The sequence below is a fragment of the Orycteropus afer genome, unplaced genomic scaffold (assembly GCF_000298275.1).
Source record: "Orycteropus afer afer isolate SDZICR_OR568_19922 unplaced genomic scaffold, OryAfe1.0 scaffold00164, whole genome shotgun sequence".
Lineage (NCBI taxonomy): Eukaryota > Metazoa > Chordata > Mammalia > Tubulidentata > Orycteropodidae > Orycteropus > Orycteropus afer.
The window spans coordinates 1879814-1899041 of NW_006921751.1; positions in this window are offsets into that span (position 1 = coordinate 1879814).

Sequence of the window (19228 nt, forward strand, 5' to 3'; positions counted from 1 at the left end):
AAATACTATGGTTTGGGTCAGACACACTTTAGCCCTCAAAATGACATATTTGCTTTTTAACACTTTAAAGGAGTCTTTTGCAGTAGATTTACCCAATCCAATACATTGTTTGATTTCTTGTCTGCTGCTTCCATAGGCATTGGTTGTTGATCCAAGTATAGTAGTTAAGGTTGTATGTCAATTTGGCTGGGCTGTGGTTCTGAGTGGCTTGGTAGCTGGATGCAGTTATTTCCCATTATAAGATTGGATGTTGTGTATCAATTCCATAGTGGAATCTTCTGTAAGCAGCTAATTAGTGGGCTTCAGGGTATGGCCTGTGCCCAGTGTGTATGGGGAAGTTTTGAGGAAGGTCTCTACTTTTGGCACATTTGAATCCTGCATTTGGCTGAGTCTTCATCTGCAGTTCCTGGACTTAAGCCAGTGGCCTGCCATGTTGCCTGCTGATCATGGGACTGTGTCATTTTACCTGCTGACCTTGGGTTTGTCAGTCTCAGCTGCCAGCAGATGCCTGGATTACAATATGCCTCTAGCTCCAGTGGGCATAGATTGAGGGGCAAGTACCTAGAGCCAGCACTCTGAATTTGGACTTCTGGCCTCCTAAACAGGAGCTCTGGTAGTGTAGTGACTAAGGCATTTGACCACTAACAAGAAGGCTGGAAGTTCATACCCACCAGCCACTCCCCAGAAGGAATGTTGGGCAATCTACTTCCGTAGTGACTCCACCTTGGAAACCCAAGGAGGAGTCGCTATGATTTGTATCCAACTTGATGGCAGTGTGTTGCATTGTAGGCTCCTAAACTGTAAGAGAATAGACTCCTGTTTGTTAATGCCATCCACTTGTGGTATGTCTATAGAAGCAATAGAAAACCAAGACACCAAGTATAACACAATTCTCAATCATTTCAATATTTATCCATTTATCATGATGTTGCTTGTGGGTCCAGTTGTGAGGATTTTTGTTTTCTTTATCTTGAGATGTAATCTGCACTGAAGACTGCAATCTTTAATCTTCATCAGTAGGTACTTTAAGTCCACTTTGCTTGCATCAAGCAAGGTTGTGACATCTGCATATTGCAGGTTATTAATTAGTGTTTCTGTGATCCTCATACTATATTCTAGTGAGATTCTTGGATTATTTGCTCATCATATAGACTGAATAAGCATAGTGAAAGAATACAGCTCTAATGAATACCTTTTTCTCATTTGAAATCATGCAGTATCCCCTTGTTCTATCTGAACAACTGACGTTTGGTCTATGTATATTTTCCACATGAGCACAAAGAAGTGTTCTGGAATTTCTATTCTTTGCAATATTATCCATCATTTGTAATGATTCACACAGTCAAATGCCTTTGCATAATAAATAGAATCCAGATAGACATCTTTCTGGTATTTTCTGCTTTCAGCCAAAATCAATTACACATAAACAATTTGAATCTGGCTTGAATTCTTGGCAGTTCCCTCTGGATGTACTGCTGCAATTATTTTTAAACTTTCTTCGGCAATATTGCATCTGATATTAACGATTGTTCAATAATTTTTGTATTCTTTGGCTTACTTTTCTTTGGAATTGGCACAAATTTGGATTCATGGGAGTCAGTTGACTAGGTAACTATATTCCAAATTTCTTGGCATAAAAACCTAAACACTTCCAACATTGCATCTGTTTGTTGAAGCATCTCAATTGGTATTCCATCAATTCCTGAAGGTTTGTTGTTCTACAATGCCTTCATTGCAGCTCAGACTTTGTTTTGGTTCTCTAAAGCCACTTTAACAGAAAATGCCAAAAGTAGGTGCCTTGAACAGATTTATTCTTTTACAGTTTTGGAGACTAGAAGTCTGAAGTCATAGTGCCAGCTCTAGGGGCTGGGTTAAAGTTCCTTGACCTTGGACTTCAGCTTTGTCTCTTGTTCTTGGTCCACTGGAACTGGAGGGATATCTTAACTCAGGGAGCTACTGAGGGATGAGGCTGACAAGCCCAAGGGGAACAAGTAAAATGGCAAAGTCCCGAGATTATCAAGCAATATGGCACTCCGCTAATTCAAGTCCATTAACACTCCCAAGATCAGCAGACAACATGGCAGTCTGCTAAATGAAGATTTGGTTACATGCAGGGCCCAAGCATGCCAAAAAGCTAGAGATCTTTCTCAAAGCTGTCTTCTTATATACTGGAAGCAGACAACATCCCTAAGACAGCTACTCAGATGCTCCAGTAAATGCCATCATTGACTTGATTATCAGTCTCATCATGGGGAATAACTACATCCATCTACCCAGCCACTTGAAACCAGGTCCAAGCAAATTGACACACAACCTCAACTACCACAGACATTTTCCTTAAATTACATCAGTTCTTGATCATATGCTACCATCTGAAATGCTTGAATGTCACCATTTCTTTTTTGTAAAATGACTATTTCTTCCATCTTCATTTAATTTTTCTGTGCCATTAAATATTTTGCCCACAGATTCCTTCAATATTGCAACTCAAGTTTTGAATATTTTCTTCAGTTCTTTCAGTTTCAGAAATGCAGAGTTGTTCTTCCCTTTTGTTTTTCTAATTCTGGATCTTTGCCCTTTCCACTAAAATACTGCATCTTCTTGAGCTACCCTTTGAAATCTGTCTACCTCTTTTACTTCATCACGTTTCTCATTCACTTTAGCTACTCTACATTTAAGAGAAAGTTTCAGAGTTTCTTCTGACATACATTTTGGTCATTTCTTTCTTTCTTATCTCTTAAATCTTTTTCTTTCCTCATGTATGATGTCCTTGATGTCATCCCACAACTCCTCTGGTCTGCTTCATTAGTTTGAACTCATTTGATTAAATGCATCAAATCTATATTTATGATAGTGTCTATATTCAGGTGTGATGTTCAATGTTGTACTTTGGCTCTTGTGGACTTAATTTTCTTTAGCTTCAACTTGTACTTGCACATGAGAAATTGATCATCTTTTTCACAGTGAGTTGATGGCTTTATTTTGGCTGATAATATTGAGCATCTCCATTGAGGTTAACTTATGTAGTTGATTTGATTCATGTGTATATCATCTGGCAATATCTATATGTATAGTCACCATTCATGTTGTTGAAAAAAGGTATTTGCAATGAATAAGTCATTTATCTTGCAGAATTCTACCATGATATCTTTGTCATAGTTTCTATAACTAAAATCATATTTTCCAAAAATTAATCTTTGTTTCCAATTATCAGCAACTTTAAATGTGTCTTGATTGCATGTTTGATCAATTTCAGAGTGGATAAGTTGGTAAAGATATTCAATTTCTTCATCTTTGGCTTTGTGGGTATGTAAAAATAATTTTTTTTTCAATTAAAATAATTTTATTCACGGTGACTCTCTTCATATTTAGCTATCCAGAACTGCATTCAAAGACATTTAATCCAATCACAAAATAAGAATAATAAAGCAATTCAGTCTCTAGAGAAGTGTTACTGGAATATAAGGGCTTTTCCCCTCCATTTACCCAAAACTCCACACTAGTGTGTGTGTGTGTGTGTGTGACCCTGTGGAGCAGTTCTACTCTGGCCTATAGGGTTGCTATGAGTTGGAATCAGCTCGAGGACAGTGAGTTTTGGTTTTTGGATTAAAAAAAAAGATAATGATCTTCCACCATAAGTAAGTGATATAACTTCAACTGAAAATTTATTAGCCTTAAGGGAAGGCCCAGAAAGTAATTTCTCTCTTTTTTATCTCCTCCAACAACTCCCCCTTCAAACTTTTTTCTTCCTAAATTTTCCCTGATCAACATCTTGATAGCACCTTTACACATATTTGCAAGATGACTGTATATTTATACAATCATTTATTGCATTTATAGCTACATTTATAGCTGCAAGACAATTTATTTTCTGTACGTGAAGCTACTTGAACGACTTCTAACTTTGACTTCTATGTTTGTTGTTGTTGTTAGTTGCCACTGAGTCATCCCCAACTCAAGTCAATCTTATTTATAACAGAATCAATTACTGATCCTGTGGCGTCTTCATGATAGTTGGTATGTTTGAGTCCATTGTTGCAGCAATTATATCAATCTATCTTATTGAGAGTGTTCTTTATTTTTGTTGGCTTTCTACTTGACTAAACATGATGGCCTTTTCTAGTGACTGGTCTTTCCTGACGGTGTGTCCAAAGAGATCTTATAGTTCTCTTTTTTTAGTAGACCTCACCTCTACTAAATCTTCTACATTTTCTAGTCCTTTCCACACCTATTCATTAAATACCTATTAGGTGCTTCACACTAATAAATATTTAACAAATGTACTTCATCAATCTGAATACCTGAGTAACACCACTTCCATTCAATTTCAAAATATTTTAGAGAGATATGTGAAGTATATAGATATGTCAACACACAATTTCCAAAATTACTTGTCCCACAAACCATTTTTATGCCTTATGAATTTTACATGAGTTTCCAGATATCATAACAGTAGAAGCAAATATTAAAAATAATAATAAGAGCAATAGAGAGAAGCCTTCTTTTTTGCAAAATACTCAGTGGCAATTTTCCAGGACACATCTACTTAGAACTAAGGTCTCTTAGCTGTGTCTTGTAGGAGCTGCCTTAGATAATTCTTAACCAATCTATATGCTATAGATACCCTAGTTTGTAATGAAGCATAGAGATAAAGCCATCATACTTATGTTCTGCATGAAACTTTTTAAGGAATTAGGGGCAGCTTTCTTGAGGGGAGGGAAGAAAGAAGCCAAATTCTCATTGCTATGCCCATAATATTTTAAGATTACTTTTCCTTAAAAGAAGATGGAAGACATTGAGTATGTAACCACATCTGTCCTTTTTTTCCAAGGTTAAAATCATTAAACATTTCTGACAAATATATTTAGAAATATTTAAAATACATCAATTAATTCAAATTATATAACTTACATTTATCTTCCACAATCCAGAAAAGACATCTCTTACCATTTTATATATTAGTTTCAAGTGTTATTTTAAGGAATGGATATAGATAAGTTGAAATGATTTTTGACTTACATCCCTAGCCATATTTTCCTATCCATTATCACAGAGGCAAGCACTGTCAAAATTTTGTCCTCTATTCCATGTTTGTGTATATTTATATACACTTATATGTGTATTCATGAACAATATTTATTATTTATCATTTCATGTATTCTGAAATTACTGCATACTATCACATTATATCTGTTCTAAAAGTTGCTATCCATGCTGGTGTTTACATATATAAACCAAAATACCAAACTCACTGCCATTAAGTCAATTCTGATTCATAGCTACCCTCATTGGGTTTCCAAGCTGTAAATCTTTACAGAAGTGGAAAGCCTTATTTTTCCTCTGTGAAGAGGCTGGTGGGTTTGAACCACCAAACTTTGGGATTGCAGCCAAATGTCTTAATCACTACACCACCAGAGCTCCTTGTTCATAAATACACACACAAGCAAATGCAACATATATATGAAGAGAGAAATCTCTATGTAACTCTCTATCCAGTTTATTTTTTAGAGGTTCTTTTTTTTTTTTCTTTAAATTTTAGCATATTTTTGGTTACCAATTCTCTATTAATAGAAACAATTACAAAAAATGCTATACATGTCTCTCTGTTTATATATGTGGATGTCTCTAGGCTGTGAACTGTACTTAGCAGTGAAAATTTGTTTCCTAGAGTATATACACTATCAAACATTACTTTCAAACAAATAGCTCTCCAGAGTAGTCTTGCCAGCTCTAGCCCCAACAGTGCTTACGAGTTTTGCTTTTCTACTTTCATTTGGGGTGAAGGGGTACGTTGAAGAAGTAATTCTAAGTCAATGTAATATTTGAGGTTATTTTCTGCACCATTTATGAAAAATGCATGACACCATGACTCCATCATGTATTTGTTTTCAGAAAAATTAAAGAAAAATTGGAGAGAAAATTCAGAATATTGAATAAAAATAAGTCAGAAAGTATATATTTAAAAAAAAAAAGTATGCTTAAGTTTATTGCAATTAAGAACAGAAGTAATTGAAGCTTTAAAAATGTTAATAAGAGCTCAACAATCTGAATCTGAAAATTAAGCTGGTACAGACTGATTTTTTTATTTTATTTTATTTTTCAGTTAGGGTTGAATGACCTGATTTTAAAAAGGGCCATCTGAGAGAAGACAAGTAAAAATAAGACCAGAGTTGGGTACAGCAGCAAAGCATAAAGCAACCAGAAATTTAACAAAGAAGAAACTGATCAATATCCCATCAAAAACGATGACACTGGTCCAATCTTAGAAGTTATCTAATTTTTTTAAATGTGGTAAGATAAGTAATCCAAAGCTAGATTTTTTGTTGTGGTGGTTGTTATTGTTATTTGTTTACTCCAAGGTGAGCAGGAAAATAACTACTTTTTCTTTCCCCCTAATTTCTCAATAATTTCTAATAAAGGCTTGGCATTTCTCAAGCTGAAAGAACTGAAGAAAAAATTTAAGCCTCAAGTTGCAATATTGGAAGATTCTATGGGCAATATATGGAATGATGCAGGAAACATCAAAAGAAGATGGAGAGGCGGGGCAAGATGGCGGACTAGGCAGAAGGATTGCACAGACCCTCTTCAACAAAGAAAAGGGAAACCAATTAACACAGACACAGAAGATAATCTTGGACCCCTGAGCCTTGAAGGAAAGGATGCAGATTTGGACTAAACCCCAACTAGCAGAAGAATTTGCGTGAAAATACCAAAAAAAGAGACCTACGGAGCTGCGGTCTGACAGCGAACTGAGTGACCCTGACAATACAGGCGGCTCGGAGATACGCGACTGGTGGGAGGACCTAAGAATTAACCGAAAAATCACCCTGCCAGCCAGGGACCGCGTGGACTGTGCACCGTGGCTGGGGAACAAGCAGAGAAGGTGAGGAGAAGGGTGGGCTGAGCTGTGGATTTTTGCCGTCCCGAAGCGCTGCCATTTTGTAGATTTAAAAAGCGGCTTGATTTTTTTTTAAAGAGACAGCGCTCTCACAGATTCCTGTGGTGGTAGGACTTAAGAGTTAACCAAAAACCACCCTGCCAGCCAGGGGGACTGCACGGACTGTACATAGTGGTTGGGGAACAAACGGAGAAAGTGAAGACAAAGGTGGGCTGAGAAGTGGACTTTTGCCGTCCAGAGGGCGCCGCCATTTTGTAGGATTAAAAAGAAGATGGAAGGAATGTACAGAGTCACTGTACTAAAAAGAATTGGTTGATGTTCACCCATTTCAGGAGGTAGCATACAATCAAGAACCAATGGTATTGAAGGAAAAAGTTGAAGTTGCACTGAAGGAATTTGCAAAGAACAAGGCTACCAGAATTGACAAAATACCCATTGAGATGTTTCAACAAATGGATGCCCTGCTGGAGGCACTCACTCAACTATGTCAAGACAGCTATGGAAGATGCTACCTGGTCAACTGACTGGAAGAAATCCATATTTGTACCCATTCCAGGGAAAGGTAATCCCACACATTGTGGAAATTATCAAACAATATCATTAATATCAGATGCAAGTAAAATCTTACTGAAGATAATTCAAAAATGGTTGCAGCAATATATTGACAAAGAACTTCCAGAAATGCAAGCTGGATTCAGAAGAGGATGTGGAATGATGGATATCACTGCTGATGTCAGATGGATCCTGGCTGAAAGCAAAGAATACTAGAAAGATTTTTACTTATGTCTTATTGACTATGCAAAAGCACTCGATTGTGTGGATCATAGCAAATTATGAATGACATTGAGAAGAATGGGAATTCAAGAACACTTCATCATGCTCCTGAAGAAACTGTACATAGACCAGGAAGTTGATGTTCAAACAGAACAAGGGGATAATGCATGGTTTAAAATCAGGAAGGGAGTGCATAGAGGTTGTATCTTTTCACCATACTTGTTCAACCTGTATGCTGAGCAAATAATCTAAGAAGCTGGAGTATATGAAGAAAAATGTGTCATCAAGATTGGAGGAAGACTCATTAACAACCTGTGATATGCTGATGACACAACTTTGCTTGCTGAAAGTGTGGATGACATGAAGCACTTACTAATAAAGATTGAAGACTACAGTTTGCAGTATGGATTAAAATTCAACACAAAGAAAACAAAAATCCTCACAAATGGACCAATAAGTAGCATCATGATAAGTGGAGAAAAGATTTAACTTGTCAAAAACTTCATATTACTTTGTTCTACAATCAACACCAATTGAAACAGCAGTCAAGATATCAGATGACATTGCATTGGGCATATCTGTTGCAAAATACCTCTTTCAAGTGTTGATGAGCAAAGATGTCTCCTTGAACACTAAGGTGCATCTGACTCATGCCATGGTATTTTCAATTGCCTCATATGCATGTGAAAGCTGGACAATGAATAAGAAAGACCAAAGGAGAGTTAATGCTTTTGAGTTGGGTCAATCATAGATGTTACTGTCTCCAACAAAGTACCATGGACAGCTAAAAGAATTAACAAATCTGTCCTCAAAGAAGTGCAGGCAGAATGCTCCCTGGAAGCGAGAATGGCCAGACTTTATGTCACCTACTTTAGTCATGTTGTCAGAATGGAGCATTCCCCAGAGAAAGATATCATGCTTGGTAAAGTAGAGGATCGATGAAAAAGCAGAAGGCCCTTAACGAGATGGATTGACACAATGGCTATAACAATGGGCTCAGTTGTAGCAAGGATAGTGAGGCTGGCACAGGATTGGGCAGTGTTTCATTCTGTTGTGCATAGGGGCACTGCGAGTTGGAGGTGACTTAATGGTACCTAACAACAACAAAAATTATGTAATCCATCTTTAAATTCCTAACCTGCTTAGTAGTGATGGAAAGAGTAAAAACTTAAAATTCCAAGTCAGAATACTCTGACTTTTCAGGTTTAAATCTGGCTTTTTGTGTAGACTCTATTTGTTATGGTTAAAGTTTAGTATTTCAGAGTTCCCCCTGCCCCATGCCCCAATCTGCCCAAGATGCTAGACAGCAAAATGGAAGGCTATGCACACATCATCAGCTGTGGAAGTTGAAAGTCTTGGCAACTTTTCTCTTGATATGGATCATATACACCATGAGTTCTTCATCCAGGCTGTGCAGGCTATGAGGTGTTTTAGGGGAAAAGAGATCATAGGTTCAAACATGTTCAATAGAGGCAGTCTTATTAAGCCTTAGGACCAAGACAGGCATCCAGGGTGAGGTAAAACATCCGCATGTACACAATACAGAAAGATGAAGGGAGTCTGCAGAGTCACTGCTATGGGGCTGATTATCTATGATTAAAAACAAAGGGAATCATGACAAAATCATGATTGGTGACAGATCGATTCATGACCATCACAGCAGGGACTATAAAAACAGGGAAAAGACCATGATTGGGATACATACATATTTGAAGATTAGAGTTACAGGATTGGTTCTGGGGCTGAACTGCATCATGGTCCAGACTCAGGACCATACAGTCTGAGTCAGAGCAATAAAATGGCTACAAGACAATACCAGGACCCTAGCCTTAATTTTGGTGCTCTGGTGGCATAGTGGATAACACAATTGGCTGGATCCAGAAGGTCGGTGGTTCAAACCCACCAGCTGCTCTGCAGGAGGAAGGTGAGGCAACCTTCTTCTGTAAAGATTTACCACCTCAGAAACGTGATTTGGGTCACTATGAGTTAGAATTGACTCAATGGCAGTGAGTTTAGCTTGTTTTTTTGCAAGGACACACCCAGGCAAGTTTCCCAACTTCTTTGTGTGAACATAATCTACTTTCAACCACATTCTTCCAGAGGGCAAATTGTCCCTCCTTAGGTTTGTCCTAGAACTTGTCTACGTGTAAGCACAATGTTGGTTCAAAAGTCAGAAAGAACTCCTATGGCATCTAACCAAAACCAAACCAAACTCACTGCCCTCAAGTGATCCAACTCATAGCAACCCCTCCTTGGGTTTCTGAGGCAGGCAGTATCACTACAGAAGTAGATTGTCCAACCTTTCATCTGAAGAGTGGCTGGTGGGTTTGAACCACCAGCTTTCTGGTTAGCAGTCAAGTGCCTTAGGCACTATGTTACCAGAGCATATGTTAAAACCAAAATGGAGCTAAGGCTCCCACTGTGGACTACAGCCTTCTACAACTCAAGTGCCCCAGAATTTAAGCTTTAGTACAGAGGAAACAGGGATGCTATTTTTTTTTTTCTTTTGCCCATAATACATCCTGTTTTGCAAAGGATTTCTCATGTTGGAAATGGTACGAAAAGAAGGTGGTCCTACTGCAGTAAGGTTTTGTCCTTTGCTGGTTCCCTCCATCTTAATCCAGACATTTCTCTCACATACAGTCCTGAGGATTCCCTTTCAAAGAGAAATAATGAACTGGAACATACCTTCTTTCCCTAAAACATTCTCTTCTAAAATTTTCTTCACTTCAAATCAAGACAACTTTCCACATCCTACTTCAGCACGCAGGATTTCTGGTATATTATTACATCTTGAGTTCTCTCTGACTGGCTTAAAATAAAACTGACTATTCAAGCTTGACTCCATCAGAACTGGCTCTTGATATGTTAGTGGGAGCTTAAAGAATTTAGAAATCCTCTTTTCCTTTACTAATGCCTAGCTTTCCAGAATATTGTCCAACAAAAGACAAAATATCTTTGTTACTTTAGGGACTGATTTGGCAGTCAAAACCTAGTAATGTTTTTATTGCTTTAATTGATATTTCTATCTTTCCATGAGTTAAGCCTCTTTGTTTACTTTAAAGAGTAAAAGAGAATTATTTGAGGGAAAAAAAAAATCATGTTAATATTGTTCAAATATTATCCCATAATAGTATGAATAATGGACAATAAGAACAAAATTCCATTGTATAATATTTGTGATTTTTAAAATATATTCATGCTTAAGTTATTCATTAAACCATATATAATTTTAGTATCCTTATTTTGATAGAGAATTATGTTTGTAAAATTCCACTTTATTATTATAGATGAGAGGTTACAGACAACATCTTAAGATACATAGACATATTAAACTACAGATTTATATCTTCTTTTGAAAAATTAGAAAATTAGATAGACTCAGACTTATAACAATTATTGGGAGCAGAGTAGTGGCTGGCCACTTTCCATGGAATTGTTTTAGTTTACCTGTCCTTTCGTATTCCCATTTGCTCTCTGACACAAAATCTATTTTATTTATTCAGATAATTGCATGATCCTTATAAGTGAGATTTACTGAACAAATTTGAACTATATATCCAAAACTTAGATAGCCATTTATGGTTTAAGTAGAATCTGAATTACAATCACAGTCAACAATTTGCAACCCAGAGTATCCAAACTCATTAAGCAGCATCTTTTGCTGGATGTCACCTGTCACTTCCCTCAAAAGAATAAGTTGAAACTTTCACGCAAATTACAATAAAAAATCAAAAAAAAAAAAAAAAAAGAGAAATATTTGCTAACTTGAAAATCAAAAATAAACAAGTAAATAAGGATATGCTGAAGTCATAACCTCTCAGTTCCTGTGAATTTCACCTTATTTGGGTAGAATCTTTACAGATGTAAGTTGTGAACATGAGATCATAGCTGAATAGACCAAAACTCAAAAAAAAAAAAAACCTAAACTCATTGTCGTGGAGTCGGTTCCAACTCATAGTGACCCCCACTGTTTTTCTGAAGCTGTAAATCTTTACAGAAGTATATTGCCCTATCTTCCTTCCACGGAGCAGCTTGTGGGTCTGAACCATTGACCTTCCATTTAGCAGCCAAACACTTTATGCCCTATACTACCAGAGCACCTTGAGTTGAACAGAGTAGGCCTTAATTTATTGTGATTGATGTCCTTATAAACAGGAGAAGAGACACAGAGACAGAATTACAGAGCGAGAATAACTATAGGAAGACAGAGGCAGGGATTGAGTTCCACTGCCACAAACCAAGGAACACCTGGAGCTGTCAGAAGCTGAAGACAAGGAAGCACCTTCCTTAGAACCTTCAGAGACAGCAAGACCCTGCTGGCACTCTGGATTTGACTTGTGACCTCCAGATCTGTGAAACAATAAATCTTAGTTATTTTAAGCCATCTTATGCTGTTATTAGGTGTCTTTGAATAGGTTCCAACTCATAGCAACCCTGTATATAATAGAACAAAACATTATCCAGTCCTGCACCAGTCTTTCAATCCTCTCAATTACCACCTACCTTGTGGTAATTTCTTATAGCAGCCCTTGGAAACTAACACTGGGCCAGTCATATCCCTGTCTAAGGTGTCCACATTTATAAGTTACACTGGCCTTGACTCTTAATTCCAGTACTTCTTATATTTCTTGCCTTAACATAACACTAAGCCTTTAATGGTCTTTGATGCCCTTTCCCTAGTGGGAAGGAGAATAGGCTGGCACAGCCAGTAAGGATCATGTGGATCTGGGGTATCATATGGAAGTGAGGAAACTGTCCTCTTGGAGGAGGATACTACTCATAGTAGTATGAGAGTGAAAGAATCAAAGAGAAAGCCACAAAAGCATGCCCAAACAAGGACAAAGGAACAGCATAGTAAGCCTCTAAAGTCAAGTTAGGAGACAGAGAATAAAGCAGCAGGTTAGAACAGTTCTAGAGAAGTGCTAGACAATGTCGGGCTGGGTTTTGATATTCTACAGGTTACAAGAAGTAGATCCACCCATTGCTGTCACGTCTATTTCAACTCAGCAATGTTATAGGAGAGAGCAGAACTGCTCCATGGGGTTTCCAAGGCTGTGATTTTTACAAAAGCAGACTGACATTTCTCTCCTGCTGAGCAGCTGGTGAATTTGAACCACTGACCTTTTGGTTAACAGGCAAGCACTTACTGAGTGGGCCACCAGGGCTCCACTGAAGGAGATCTAGTCTATGCAAAAGGCCTTGGATGAAATTCAGTGACCCGAAACCTGGAATTTTGTTTAACATTGGAATGAGGCAGTTAAAGACCTCCTTCTAACTTTATTTGTTCTCTAGATTTCAAAAACTTCTAGATGTGTGAGCTAATTTAAAAAACATAGGAAATTTGAGAAAATTCTGCATAGTAGCATTGAAAAGCAATTTGTAGTTAAGGTTATGTATGTGTCAACTTGGCTGGGCCTGCTTTTTAGTGGCTGGGCAGCTGGTTTTATTTATTCCCTGTGATGAGACTGGCTATCAGCTCCATGGTGGAATCTGCTGAGAGCAGCTGAGTAGTTGCTTTAGGGATGTGGACTGCTTCCAGTGTATAAGGAGAAGCTTTGGGAATGGTCTACAGCTTTTTGGCATGTTTGTCTCTGGGCTTGAACTAGTGGCCTGCCATGTTGTTTGGTAATATCAAGACTGTGCCATTTTATTTGTTGACCTTGAGGTTATTAGCCTCAGCAGCCAGCAATTGCCTGAGTGAAGAGATGCCTCTGGCTCCACTGGGCTGAGAGCAAGGGGCAGAGCTGAAGCTCAAGGTTGAGGGGCTTTCACACAGCCTCTATTGCTTGGCTCTTTGAATTCAGGCTTCTACCCTCCAAAACTGTAAGAGAATAAACTCCTATTTGTTAAAGCCATCCACCTGTGATATTTTCTGTTAGAGCAGCATGAAGTAACCAAAATAGGCATTAAGAGTTTTTTTTTTTTTTTTTTTTAAAGTAGTAAAATTAGAGCAATTAGATGGCATGGTGCTAATAATTATAATAATCTGGATCTTTGTCAAATTATAGATATTTCTACTCAAAAACAATTGTGTAATTCATGGGTATGCATTTTAATTTAATAAGTTTTTCTGAGAACTTAAAATTGTGTGAAATATAAGGAATTTGTTTTTTTCTTTAAAAGCATAACAAAAATTTTCTCTTAAGAAACTTACCATCATTTTTTGTTTTTTGGAAAAAAGACATATATTTGATTCAGGTCATTTAAGCCTGTAACAGTAATTTGCTATTTTCATCCTTTTAAATGCCAAACACTCTATTGTTGTTGAGTGCTGTTGAGTCAATTCCAACTTATAACAACCCATATGGCAGGATAGAACAGTCCCGCAGAGTCCTCTAGGCTGAATCATTATAGGAGAAGATCTCCAGGTCTTTATCTCATGTGGTCACTGGGTGGATTCGAATCAACATTTCGATTAGCAGGCAAGTGCTTAACCGTTTTGACATCAGAGCTCTTTCAGCACTGTGTTAGGGGCTAGAAATACCTTATTCAATCTCCAAGGTAAGTGCAGGAGATATTACTATTCCATTAAACAACTAAGAGAACTAAAAAAGTTTTTGTATGAACTATCTTGATAGCTTTCGTAAAGTTCATTTCCATATCACCTATAGCTTTTGTCGAGTAAATTTGTCAAACCATTTCCAAAACTATTTCTTCAAAATACTTCTAAAACATATCTTTCATATTTTCACTCTCATTATTTCCTATGGAAAATTTAAAACTCTTAGCCCTCTATGAAGGAATTCTGGTGGTGTAGTGCCTAAGGCATTTGACTGCTAACCAGAAGGTTGTCAGTTCAAACCCACCAACTACTGCACAGAAGGAAGACAGGGCAATCTACTTGCATAAAGACTTACTGCCTCAGAAACCCAGTGGGGGTCACTATAAGTTGGAATTGACTCTATGACAGTGGGTTTGTTTTTTTTATTTTAGCCTACCATTGAAGGAATTGCAATATCTTTTTTTCTGTCTTCTCCTTTGAGAATTATTACCTACTTCTTTTCTTCAAAATCCTCATATTTCAGTCTACTTGAGCTACTCTCTTCTGCTCCAACAGCTTGAATCTCTAGTAACTGAGCATCTGCTCTGCATTTACTCATTCAAGGAATGCGCTCTCAGTTCTTTTAATTGCCAAATATTACACATTCTCCAACTCAAAGAAGAAATGAAATAGTCACAGTTATGGATTTATTTTTTTCCCAAAAAATATAAGTGTTTTAAATCCTAACCTTCATACCTGTGGTTATCATCCTATTTGGGGAAAGGTTCTCTTAGTTATGTTAATGAGGCAGGATTAGTGTAGGGTGTGTTTTGAGTCAATTTCTTAAGAGATATAAAAGGAGGAGATTAAGCAAGAAGAGATGAAGGAAGAGAGAAGACAAGCCACATGGAGATCTCCAAGGATCCAGGAAACAAAAGCTAGAGAGACATGGAGTTCCCCAGAGCTGACACACAGAAAGATTTCTTCAAGAGCTGGTGCTCTGAATTCAATTTTAAGCTTTGTAAAATAGGAGAAAATTAATTTCTGTTTATTAAAGCCATCCATTTGTGGAATTTCTGTTATAGTAATGATAGATAACTAAGAAGGTCACTTTCATAAAATCTTCTGATTTCATCAATCTTAAATAATCTCTCTCTATCATGAATCTTTATCAGTACAGTGAACTCTTTTACAACTTAATCTATTCTACTTTTGAAGTATGTTGTAGTCATTGCTGTAAACAGTTAGTTATTAACTGGCTTTGTGGCCAGAAGTATAGGGAGAGAGACATTGAAAAATGAAGGTTTTTGAGGAGGGAGCCTAGAAAGCAGGCCTTGGAATCCCAGGAAAATTATGGCAAGAAAATGATCAATATCACATCTTCTTCCCTGAATTCAAAGTTATTAGAACTTTTTTGGGATGATTGAGGAGGACATTGAACTAGATCTAAAGAAAGGTAAGGACAATAGGACTCTTGATATAAAATAATCAGAAAGTTCTTGAACAAATTAGGGTCTAAAAGGCATGGTACATCTGAATCTGTGAATGCTTAGATTTGTTTTCTGGTAATATGAATGTATAAGTAAATATACAAAGATATGACATTGAAAGTAAATTTTCCAATTTAAGTTTTAGGCTTTAATGTTTTTTTTTTTTTTTTTTTCTGGGATAGCATGGACAGTGGTTGGGTCATACCTTGCAACTTGAAGAAGCTCTACATCAAGGGCAGAGGCAGTAACTAGAGCAAGTAGCTCTATTTCATTTACCTGGAAATGATATAGTCCTGTTGTGAAGTTGTGAAAACAAAGAAACTTTTTGGGCATGAAAACTTTGTTAAAATTAAAGGCATTTAACATTCATGGATAATAGATCTTCTAGAAGAAAAAAGATTTTGTAGACTTTCTACCTTCAAAGAGGTACATCTTAGTTCTGGATTCAGCACAAATGTTGGAGGTAACAGTAAGAAATTATCCTTGAGACATGAGTAAATGCCCTGGTAATTTCTTAGAATCTCAACAGAGAAAGAATTCAAAGAAGAGCAGCAGGCCTTTATGTTAATTTATACAGGTATGCATTTCACTGAGAAAGTACTTGGGGATGGCATGGGACATTCCACTTGCCAGATTATTAATGGATGTTTTCAGCTGTTTCTTCCTGTTTTGAATCATACCTCATCAGCAAATGGGGGCACCAAGAGCTTTACTCCATCCATATCATTAAGGTTGACTCTACTTCGAGCACCTCTTCCCCAGTTGTATTTTGAGTGCCTTCAGACCTGAGGGTGTCATCTTCCAGCACTATATTGGACAATGTTTCAGGGATATTCATAATGTTTTTCAGTAATAATATATCAGCAGTTTCACTACTACTCATAAGGTTTTCACCGGCTAATTATTTGAGAGGTGGATGTCTTCTTCCTTCTGAGTCTGCCTTGGTCTGGAAATTTCACTGAAACCTGTCCACCATGGGTGACCATGCTGGTATGTGAAATACCAGTGACAAAGTCTCCAGCCTCACAGCAACATGCAAGCCACCACAGTACAACAAATTGACAGACAAATGATGGAAAATATGTTTACCTGTATTTTTTTTTTACTATGGAGAGCCATTTGACTGGGTATATCATAGCAAATTATGGATAAATTTGAGAAGAATGAGAGTTCTAGGGCACTTAATTGTACTTATGAGGAACCTGTACATAGCCCAAAGAGGGATTTGTTCAAACAGAATAAGGGAATACTGCATGGTTTAAAGTCAAGAAAGATGTGCATTAGGGTTATATCTTTTCACCATACTTATTCAATCTGTATGTTGAGCAAATAATTAGAGAATCTGGACTATGTGAAGAAGAATGCAGTATCAGGATTGAAGGAAGAATTATTAACAATCTGTGATAAGCAGATGACACAATTTTGCTTGCTGAAAATGAAGAGGATTTGAAACATGTACTGATGAAGACCAAAGATTACAGCCTTCAATATGAGTTAAGCCTCAACATTTAAAATTTTAAAGAAAAAAAAAAAAATCACTACTAGATTCATAAGCGACATCATGATAAATAGTCTGATTTGTCATTTTCAAGGACTATATTCTTCTTGGATCAACAATCAATTCTCACAGAAGTAGAAGTTAAGAAATCAAATGGTATACACTTTTGGGAAAATCTGCTGCAAAAGACCTCTTTAAAATGATAAAAAGCAAAGATATCCCCTTGAGGACTAAGGGACACCTGACCTGAGCCATGGTATTTTCAATCATCTCATATTCATGTGAAAGCTGGCCAGTGAAGAATGAAGATCTAAGAAGAATTGATGCATTTAATTACAGGGTTTGTGAAGAATATTAAATATACCATGGACTGGCAAAAGAACAAATCAATTTGTCTTGGAAGAAGTACAACTAGAAGGGTCCTTAGAAGCCAGTATGATACAGTTTGGACTTATTATCGGAATGGACCAGTCTCTTGTGAAAGACATCATGTTTTGTAAAGCAAAAAGTCAACTGCAACAATGGGCTCAAGCATAGCAATAATTCTGAGGGCACCACAGGATGGGAAAATGTTTCCTTCTGTTGTAGACAGGGTCGCTCTGAGTCAGAATCGACTACATGGCACCTAACAACAGTGTAAACAGATAACTTGTTTATATATGACTCTGTCTAGAAAATACAGCAATGTGTTTTATAAATTCTGAAATCCACATTATACTGACATGCCTGCTGTTTTGGGAAACAGTTTCCTACATGGCAAAAAAATGGCACAATTTTCAATTTTTAAAAATGTGTTGCCTAAATTACTGTTAATAATTACATGACAAGGTAATTAACACCTCCATGGCATTTTCATTTTAAGAGTACTTTAGAAATATTAATTGTATAACCTCTTTGATGCCCCACTTTTCAGTTAGAAACACCAAAGCAGAGGTTAAGTGATTATTCAGAAATAAAAATACCCTGCATAAAATTTAGCAACATGTCCCTGATATCTCTGCTTTGACCTTAGACCAATGAGTGATCTGTCTTGTCCCATATAATATAGGATCAGGAAAACTGAACAAGGCACTAATATAATACTATATTGTCAGTCATGATAATAATCAGTAGTCTGCCTTTTGAGTAATATTCAAATAACACTGCATGAAAAAGAAGAAAGAGGCCTAATGAAAATTCACCTCACAAGATAGTAAATTAAAATCTGAGACTTCTCCATTCTCTCTCTAATATGTTAATGTAAAAGAAATTCTAAATACTTTTGTTAGTAGGAGATGGTATTTTTCTCTCAATTCAATGAAAAGAAAATAGTAAATATAGTTAAGAGGTGAAGAAGAGGATATGGGTGAGGACAACACAGATCTGCAAACCTCACAGAGCTGATTATGGCCAACTGATATGCAAAGGTTCCCAGATGATGTCATTCTACAGAGGAATACAGAATAGCCATATAATTGCAATTCACATGAATAGTATCACTTTTGCTTTATCCCGATAGATTTATTTTGTTCAATAGAGTTAATAATACACAACTTTTGCCAACACTTAGCTTGTTTACGCAAAACTTGGGAGCAAGTCTGTGCAATTATCATGTAATATAAGGCCTTGAGATAGTGGTATGATTCTTGTCATATTGTGCAAGTGAGACGTGTAAAAAATTACATGATTTTTTTTTTTTTACATTTTGATAAAGAACTCTCCAGAAACCACCAAGACCAAGACGTTGTAAAAATCTCAATGGAGAAAATGTTAAGAACATGTAGAGAAAGAGCTATCCTTATTCAGTGAACTAGGAGAATAGTTTCAGTGGTGATATGTAGGAAGAGGAGATTCAAACAAAGCAGGGAAAATAGATAGAATTACAGTCAAAACTGGGGATTATGTGAATTAATTGGTCCTGGCCTGATGGAGAATGTGCTGTCATTTATCAATAAAATATGTTCATTCAGTTGGAAAGTTGTTATTATAATCAGTTTGTAGTTAAATTTAATTTAACTATATACTACAGGAAATATATATTCTACAATTTGGAATTACATTATCTTATTTTTTGAGTTTCACTACATGAGTGATTTAGAGCCCTG